This window comes from Malania oleifera, chromosome 4 (genome assembly GCF_029873635.1).
Source record: "Malania oleifera isolate guangnan ecotype guangnan chromosome 4, ASM2987363v1, whole genome shotgun sequence".
In the NCBI taxonomy this organism is placed as follows: domain Eukaryota; kingdom Viridiplantae; phylum Streptophyta; class Magnoliopsida; order Santalales; family Ximeniaceae; genus Malania; species Malania oleifera.
Window position 1 is genome coordinate 103,417,294 of NC_080420.1, and position 9,185 is coordinate 103,426,478.

A 9,185-nucleotide genomic window follows, 5' to 3' on the forward strand; every position below is an offset into this window, starting at 1 on the left:
CTCCACTGCACTGAGAAGTAGAATGTCTTGTACGCTACCTTCCAGTTGACTGGGTAGGCAGGGCATTGGTGGACTACGGTGAGTCCTCTTGAGAGGCAGAGAGTTGGTCCATTTGGTATGACGTGGGGCCGCTTCAAGGAAGTATTTTTCGAGAGATACTTCCTGATCTCCACTCAGGATGCGAAGTCCAATGAGTTCTCGGGCCTGACGCAGGGAACTCTAACGGTGCAGAGGTATACCACCAGATTTATTGAGTTATCTCGATTTGCACCGTACTTGGTTACAAATGAGCACGAGAAGGCTCGGAGGTTTGAGAGGGGTCTGAGGAAAGACATCCTCCGTCTAGTGGGGATGCTGCAGATCCGCGAGTTCTCTATCTTGGTGGATAAAGCCACCATAGTTGAGATCGACCTTCGAGGTGATGAGGTGGTGTAGGAACAGAGGAAGAGACTAGTTTCTTCTGGTTCTCAGTCTGGTCCTCGGCAAGGACATTGGAAAAAGAAGAAGAACTACAGTTTAGGGTATGGGCAGAATACCGAGCAGAAGAGTTATCAGGGGGATCCATCCTCCACACCGTGCACCAAGTGTCGTAAATGGCACGATGGGGAGTGTCAGCCGTTCTGGGGTAACTGCTACAACTGTGGGAAGCCGGACCATATGTCACGGAGCTGTTAGTCACCGAGGAGAGATACGCCTGCACAGAGCCAAAACCATGGAAGTAATCAAATGCCTCAGGGGAACTACTAGGCAACCACGGCTCCGGTGAGGGTATATTCACTTACTCTAGTAGATGCGGAACATGCTGGGAACGTGGTGATAGGTACCATTTTATTGCTTTCGAATAAAGCTATTGTTTTATTTGATTCGAGGGCAACCCATTCGTTCATATTTACTAGTTTTGTAAAGTTATGTGGGGTTGAAACCTAAGCTATGGATGAGATATTATCTGTGGCTACACCGACTGGGAGTGTAATAATCTGTAGTAAGATGTTAGGTAACTGCCCAGTTGTAATTGAAGAGAGACTGCTACCAGCGAATCTTGTAGTATACGACATGTATGGTTTTAACATCATACTGGGGATGGATTGGCTATTCTCCAATTTTATGGTAATTGATTGTCATAGGATGGTAGTAGTGTTCAGACCTCCTAGGGAGCAGGAGTACGAGTTCGTAGGATCGTGTGTGCGTTCGATGCCACAAGTTCTATCAGCATTACAGGCGAGGAGGCTACTCTTAGATGGGTGTTAAGGGTACCTAGCTTGTGTGAAGGAACCACCGTGGGATGAGTTAAGACTCGAGGATATTTGGGTAGTCAACGAGTTTCCAGATGTGTTTCCTGATGATTTCCTTAGTTTACCTCCGGATCGTAAGGTGGAGTTTGCGATAGAGTTTCTACCTGGCAAGGCACCGATCTCTAAAGCTCCGTACTGAATGGTTCCAATAGAACTTTGAGAATTGAAGGAGCAGTTGCAAGAACTACTGGACCAAAGTTTTATTCGACAAAGTGTTTCGCCCTGGGGAGCTCCAATTTTGTTTGTGAAGAAGAAGGACGGGTCGATGCATATGTGCATTAATTACCGTGAGATTAACAAAGTGACGGTGAAGAACCATTATCCGTTGCCTTATATTGATGATATCTTCGATCAGCTACAGGAAACACAAGTCTTTTCGAAGATCGACCTATGGTCAGGGTATCATCAGGTGAGGGTTAGATCTGAGGATGTAGCGAAGACTACTATTCGAACCAAATACGGCCACTATGAGTTCTTGGTTATGCCGTTGGGTTTGACCAATGTCCCGATAGTGTTCATGGATCTGATGAACAGGATTTTCCATGAGTACCTAGACTAGTTCGTAGTGGTGTTTATCGATGACATTTTGGTATACTCTAGGAGTTCGGAAGAGCATGGAAACCATTTGAGGTTGGTACTACAGATTTTGTGAGAGAAGAAGTTGTATGCTAAGCTGAAGAAGTATGAGTTCTTATTGAATCAGGTTGCATTTTTAAGCCATGTGGTGTATAAGGGTAGTATCTCAGTTGATATTAGCAAGATTGAAGTTGTGGTTGACTAGACAAGATCGAAGAGTGTGCTGGAGGTTCAGAGTTTTCTGAGACTGGCGGGTTACTATCGTCGGTTTGTAGAGAGTTTCTTTAAATTGTCTGGACCTCTGGCACGATTGACCAGGAAAGGGGTGAAGTTTGACTGGACTAGTGATTGCGAGCAGTGCTTTCTTGAGTTGAAGCACCAGCTAATTACTGCTTCAGTATTGACCATTCCCTCAGGCGATGGTGGTTTTGTGATCTATAGCGACGTGTCCTTGAAGGATTTGAGATGTGTGCTTATGCAGTCGGGTAAGGTAGTAGCTTATGCTTCTCGGCAACTTAAGGAGTATGAGAAGAATTACCCTACGCATAACCTAAAGTTAGCTGCTGTTGTTTATGCCCCGAAGATCTAGCGACACTACCTGTACGGTGTTTGGTGTGAGATTTTCACTGACCACAAAAGCCTCAGGTATTTTTTCACGCAGAAGGAGCTAAATATGAGATAAAGGCGGTGGCTAGAGTTGATCAAGGACTATGATAGCACGATCAGTTATTACCCGGGAAAGGCTAATGTGGTAGCTGACGCGTTAAGTCGGAAGTCAGAGCATGCAGTAGTATCTACAGTTGTAGCTCAGCATCATATCTGGCGGGATCTGAAAAGTCTTGGCATTGAGTTGGTGTCTGGTGATCATCAGGCTTTCATTGCTAGCTTGGTAATCCAGCTAACCTTGTTTGAGCGTATTAAAGCCGCGCAGACTAATGGTGTGGAGTTAGCAAAGATTATGAAGAAAGTGCAGCAGGGATTGGCTGCGGAGTTTAACATCTCTAACAGGGGTGTGTTGAGATTTGGGACCAGAATGTGTGTTCCGAACGATGATGAGATCAGAAGGATGATTATAAAGGAAGCGCATCATTCTTTGTATATGATACATCTAGGTAGTATCAAGATGTATCGGGATTTACGCGAGTCCTTCTGGTGGAGTGGTATGAAAATGGATATTGCCTGATTCATGGAGCAATGTCTGATGTGTAAGCAGGTGAAAGCTGAACATTAGAGGCTGGTAGGGCCGTTGCAGCCTTTGCCTATTCAGGTGTGGAAATGGTAACACATTTCCATGGATTTTGTTACCGGATTACCGCCAGCGCTTCATGAGCATAATGCTATTTAGGTAATCGTGGACAGGTTGACGAAATCTGCTCACTTTGTACCGATGAAGGTTAGCTACCCTTTGAGTAGGCTAGCGGACCTGTATGTGCATGAGATAGTAAGAATGCATGGAGTACCGGTGTCCATTGTTTCAGATTGAGATCCAAAGTTTACTTCTTGATTCTGGAAGAGCTTGCAGGAAGCATTGGAGATGAAGCTTACCTTTAGTACAACGTTCCACCCCCATACTGATGGACAGTCGAAGAGGACGATACAGATCTTGGAGGATATGTTACAGGCTTGTGTATTAGACTTCGGTGGTAGTTGGATGTAGTTTCTACCATTGGTAAAGTTTGCCTATAACAATAGCTTCCAGGCTAGTATCGGGATGGCACCGTTCGAGGCTCTATATGGTCGAAGGTGTTGATCTCCTTTGTATTGGAATGATATTGGTGAACGTCGGGTTTTAGGACCTAAACTCGTGCAGCAAGCGTCTGAGAAGGTGGGTTTGATCCTGGAGAGGATTAGATCGGCTCAAAGTCTGCAGAAGAGTTAAGCGGATGTTTGCCGCCGGGAGTTGGAGTTTGAGGTGGGGGGTAAGGGATTCCTTAGAATAGCTCTGATGAAAAGAGTGATGAGATTCGGGAAGAAGGGAAAGTTGAGCCCGAGGTATATCGGACCGTTTGATATTCTTGAACGAGTGGGTCCGGTGGCTTACCGAATTGCACTACCCCCTGCGTTCTCGAGGATCCATGATGTATTTCACGTATCCACATTGAGGAGGTTCGTGTCGGATCCGTCGCATGTTATTAGTTACGACTCTTTGGAACTTGAGGATGCTTTGGCGTATGAGGAAGTACCAGTTCAAATTCTGGACCGAAAGGTTCAGAAGTTGCGTATCAAGGAAATACTGTTAGTGAAGGTATTGTGGCGGAATCACGGTGTTGAGGAAGCTTCTTGGGAACTGGAGGTAGAAATACGCTGGAAGTGTTCACAGTTGTTCTGAGTAGTAGTCTTGATAACAGATTCGGTATAGGTATGTATGTATGTATGTACGTATGTAATACAACCCTTGACGCTATATATGTATGTAACCACGATATTCCTCTGCCATAAGTAAGAGAATGTATGTATGTATGTATGTATGTATCATAACGGGGCTGCGTATAAATGGCCGCCGGTTCTTCTTAGTGTATGTATGTATTGTGACGGAGCTGCATATAAATGGTTGCCGATCCTTCTTAGAGTATGTATGTATCATAATAGGGCTGCATATAAATGGCTACCGGTTCATCTTAGAATGTGTATGTATACGGTAGTATGAATGTGTTCGTAATGAGAGATTGCAAATTTCTAGGAAGAAAATTTTGTAAGGAGGGGAGGTTGTAAGAACTCAATTTGTGATAAATGGATTAAATTGATTAAGAGAGAGGTAAAAAGGTAATTGTGTAGAGTTCGTCGACGAGGCCATCATTCGTCGAAGAAGGCTAGTGGCTCCTCGTCGACGAAATTTAGAAGCTCATCGACGAGGGAATGTCGAGAGGTTCGAAAATATTGGAAATATCCGGCTCATCGACGAAATTTGTCGTCTCGTCAACGAGAAACTCGGTGAACTCATCGACGAAGACGTCATCTCGTTGACGAATCCACGCGAGTCAAAGGGCTATAAATATCCAAATGAGTTGCTTCCAAACTAAGTTAGCTTAAAAATCTCTCTCTCTCTCTCTCTCTATAGAACTCGAAGCTCTCTCTCTCTCTCTCTTGATTTCTTCATCGGTTGTTGCCTAATTCGTAAATCTAACATTACTATGAGGATCAAGGAAGGATTCTTTACATTTCTAGCGGATCGGAATCTTGTTTCGAGCAATTTTGGGTTTCGGGCCAAAATTGAGGTAAGGCTCTGATTTTGTTTCTATTTCAGAATATGTATAGTAGTAAGGATTGTAAGCATGTATCATACTGTGGTTTGTAGGTTTTGGAGTTTCGATTTTTAGTTTTGGGGACCGTAGAGTTCGTAGTTGGAATTTGGGTTAAGGTAAGGGGATTAAAATTATATCTGTTACTTTTTGAAATCGAGATCGGTAATCTTGTAGGCTACAATCGTATGTATGTTTTGGTAACTTATTTTGAGAAATCTATCGAGTAAAACACGGGATTTTCAAGTTACAATTTTCAAGAAAATTTGGGAATTTCGAGTATCATCTCTACTTTGTTTGGAAAACTATTTGTTTTTTTTAATTATATTATTGAGATGTATGTTATCCATATTTGTATAAAACTGTATACTTGAATTGGAAAATGATATGATTTGTCGTAAACCAAATAAGTGTGGTATGTATGGTTATATGTAATTTTTCCAGGTATTTTGTAAAATAGCTATGTGATGGCTAATAACTGTACACTAATGAGTATAGGAACGTGAGTTCTAAAATGATTCCAGGTTTTGTGAAATCGGCTAGGGGTGGCTAATTACCGTACGCCGAAACAGCTATGTGGCGGCTAATTACCATACACTACGCCATGTACCGGTGTCAAAACAGTGGGCGAGAGTGTCTGACTCTATATCTAAGAGTGTGAAATATCACTTGTATCCTGACTGGTCATCGAGGGGTGTGAGCTACACTTTGTTGGCAATGTAATCACTGTGAAGCTTCAGGTTTCATGGAGTAGCTGCGCATTAGTGTGAGCTACATCGTATTGGCAATGTAATCGCTGTGAAGTTTCGGATTTCATAGCGTAGTTGCGCATTAGTGTGACGATACTGGTCGTATGTTTTGGGTATCGTATGTATTGGAATGGATTTGTGTAAATACTGGAATTGTATGAAATATTTTGAACTGTATCATATTGTATGGTGTTATGTTTCACGTAAAATAACACTAGTATGCCACACACTAATATAACCTGCTTTCTTCCTTACTGAGAGGTGTCTCACCCTGAATGTACATACAAATGTTTTCAGGTCCTTCAGGTGGCCGCAATTAGCATCCTAGCAGTTGGAAGCGAGGGTATCATTAGTTGTTGTTAGTGCCTATTTAGGTACAAGTTTTGTAACCGAGTTGTCGTGATGGTTTGTAGACACTCAGGGTATGTTTTGTAATGATGGGAATGTATATCCTAGTTTTATATAGACTCTGGTATGGTACTATACATGTATAGAAAGACTGTATTCCGCTGTGTATCTGATGAGTATGGATGTGTATGTTATGATTGTAAAGGCATCTGTGTACCCAACGGGGTCGGACTCTCTCTTGGTATTGTATCATGTATGTTTTATTTGATACAAAGATAGGTTAGGTTACTATATTCACACCTGAGACCCATCTGCGGGTTTGGGGCATGACAATGAATCATTACCAACTTTACCTACACCTATGATCCTTCCTTTTGCATTGTCCCCAAAAGTGACAAATCCTCCGTCATTTGGTGTGATAGATGCAAATTTAGCTTTATCCCCAGTCATATGATGTGAACATCTGTTGTCCATATACCATCTATCTTTTGAGAAGGAAGATCTCAAGCACACCTGCAATAGACATTTAAGTACTTGTTTTTGGTACCCATTTTTTCTTGGGTCTGAAAGTAGAATAACAATCCCAAGAGGGGGGGAGGGGGTGAATTGGGTTAATTAAAATTTTTAAGTTCTTTGTCAACTTTTTACTTACTTGTTTTAGTACTTACAACAAAATCTTAAGTAAATCAACCAATTTATAATCACAACCAAAACACTCCACAATTTACTGAAAAATTAAACAATCCAATCAACCACACAATATTAAAACCAACAACAAAGATAACCAAGAATTTGTAACTTGATACTTTTAGCTCTTGGTAACAGCCTTGTATTTTATATGCAAGCCCTGTTTTGATTTTGGTTTGTAATACGCTCTCTTAACCAAGATTTCCGAAAATTAACCAATGTACTCCCTTATGGGTTTTCGAAAAAGGTTAATTGAAACGTACTTTCTAAAAATTAAGAGTCTTCAATGAATTTAGTATTTAAGCCCTGCAACCTGCACTTAGTATCCACAAATAGAAATATAATGCAGAAAGTAAAGAGTAGGGTAGAGAAGTACACCAAGTTTTTATGAGGTTCGGCTTATCCCCAGCCTACGTCCTCGCCTTTGGCAAACCACCAAAGGATTCCACTATATTAGTTCTTTTTAGGGCAGAACAACCCCATTATAACCACTCCTTCAATTAGGCTAGAGTGTGCCTCTCCAAACGATATACCCTCGTTTGGGCCAACAATTCAAGCAATCGAACCGTCAATCAATCTACAAGACAACATTTAAGAGAAGGTGTACAAGAGATGCTCTCAAAAGAGCTGATTAGTACAAATTTAATCTATATACTTCAAAGCAATTCAAATATGAAAATCAAATTGAAGCTCCAAGAGTATATCACCAAATGGTTCTTTCAATGGATGAAAGATTTAGAACTTAATGTACAATTTCAATGATGAAAGACAGCAGTACTTTAGTAGAATTCGTGCACAAGATGAGAGTGAGAGAGCCTTTGAGAGTTTGAGAATAATTGAGAGAGTATGAGAGCTATAATTGATTCTTGGTTTATAAATTCATTGGTCTTGAGGGTATTTATAAATTTAGAAAAGTGTCTAACTTGATCCCCAAGTTTACTTGGAGTAGTGTCCAAGTTTTGAACAGGTTTGAGCCCCAAGCAATCTATTTTTCAAAAATATGTCTATTATAAAATTTAAAATCTGCCACGTGGTAGTAGCCTGAGAGCTTTTAGTCAGGCGCCTGTCAATAAATTACACAGTTAATTTTCATAGGCAGTAGGGTGGCAGTCGCCTATCACTTTGTGGTCAGGTGCCTATCACTAAAATTCCCTATTTCAAAAAATAGGCAGAAGGCTGACAGCAGTCTGATGAAACTTGGACAGGCTTCTCAGTTTGCACTGTCATGCGCCTATCAAGGTCCAAACAGTAGCCTGACGACCTTCTCTGTGTGTATTTTAAAAACCTTTAAAGTATCAGCATACTAACAATATTCAGTCAAGCTCCTGTCAGGTAAAAAAATCTGGTTTTTAAAATATTTTTGTATTCACTCTCTTTGCTTCCCAATTTTTGGAATATCAATTTTTTTTATTTGAAAAACATGTTCCAAGTTTTAAAATTAAGGTCTCTAAGTTTCTTTATGCCTAATGAGTTTCAAAATGAAATTTCATACTTTGAATATACTTGAAGTACTTACAATATATGTCCTATTGTCTTTCTTCATTTCTTCAGCTCTTTGAGAATCTTTATGAAATCGTTGCTTTGAGTTCTTTAAATCCCGAGCTTCATTTTTCCTTGAGTTTCCAATAATGATCTTGAATTTGATATGAGCTTTCAAAATTTGATCACTTGACCATATGAAGTATGCTTGACTTCAATATCTGTTTTTCCTGAAATATGACAACTTTGAAGAATATTAAATAACCTTACTTTGTTATCATCAATATTAAGAGTCCTAAGCCTTGTTTAGGCCAACAATCTCCCCTTTTTTGATGATGACAAATAAGGAGCAAAAATAGGCGAACCTTTAAAAGGCTCCCTCTTACAATAAGCATAAGAGTAAACTTCAAAATTGCATTGTAGCATAATTGCATATTTTTCACGATTTCATTATAGCATTCATTTCATAACTTAAAATGTCATCATGCTCATCAATATTTTATAAATTCATCATTTTATCATGCATGCTCAAAAATATAAACATATTCTCATAAAAGATATCATAAACATAAACATATTCATATTCCATCATACCACCATACCATCTTTTCCTGCTCATACACATACTCCCCCTTTTGACATCAATCAAAAAGGAGAAATACAACCATTCACAGAGCAAGTGTATCATACATCCAGCAAAATGTGAACAAAAGTCATAGTTTTTAAAGATTACAAAACATCATAGACAATCACAATCAAGCATTAGATCCTGTAGCACTATCTTCAGTAGCTTCTTTTTTCTTTGGAGCCTTGTT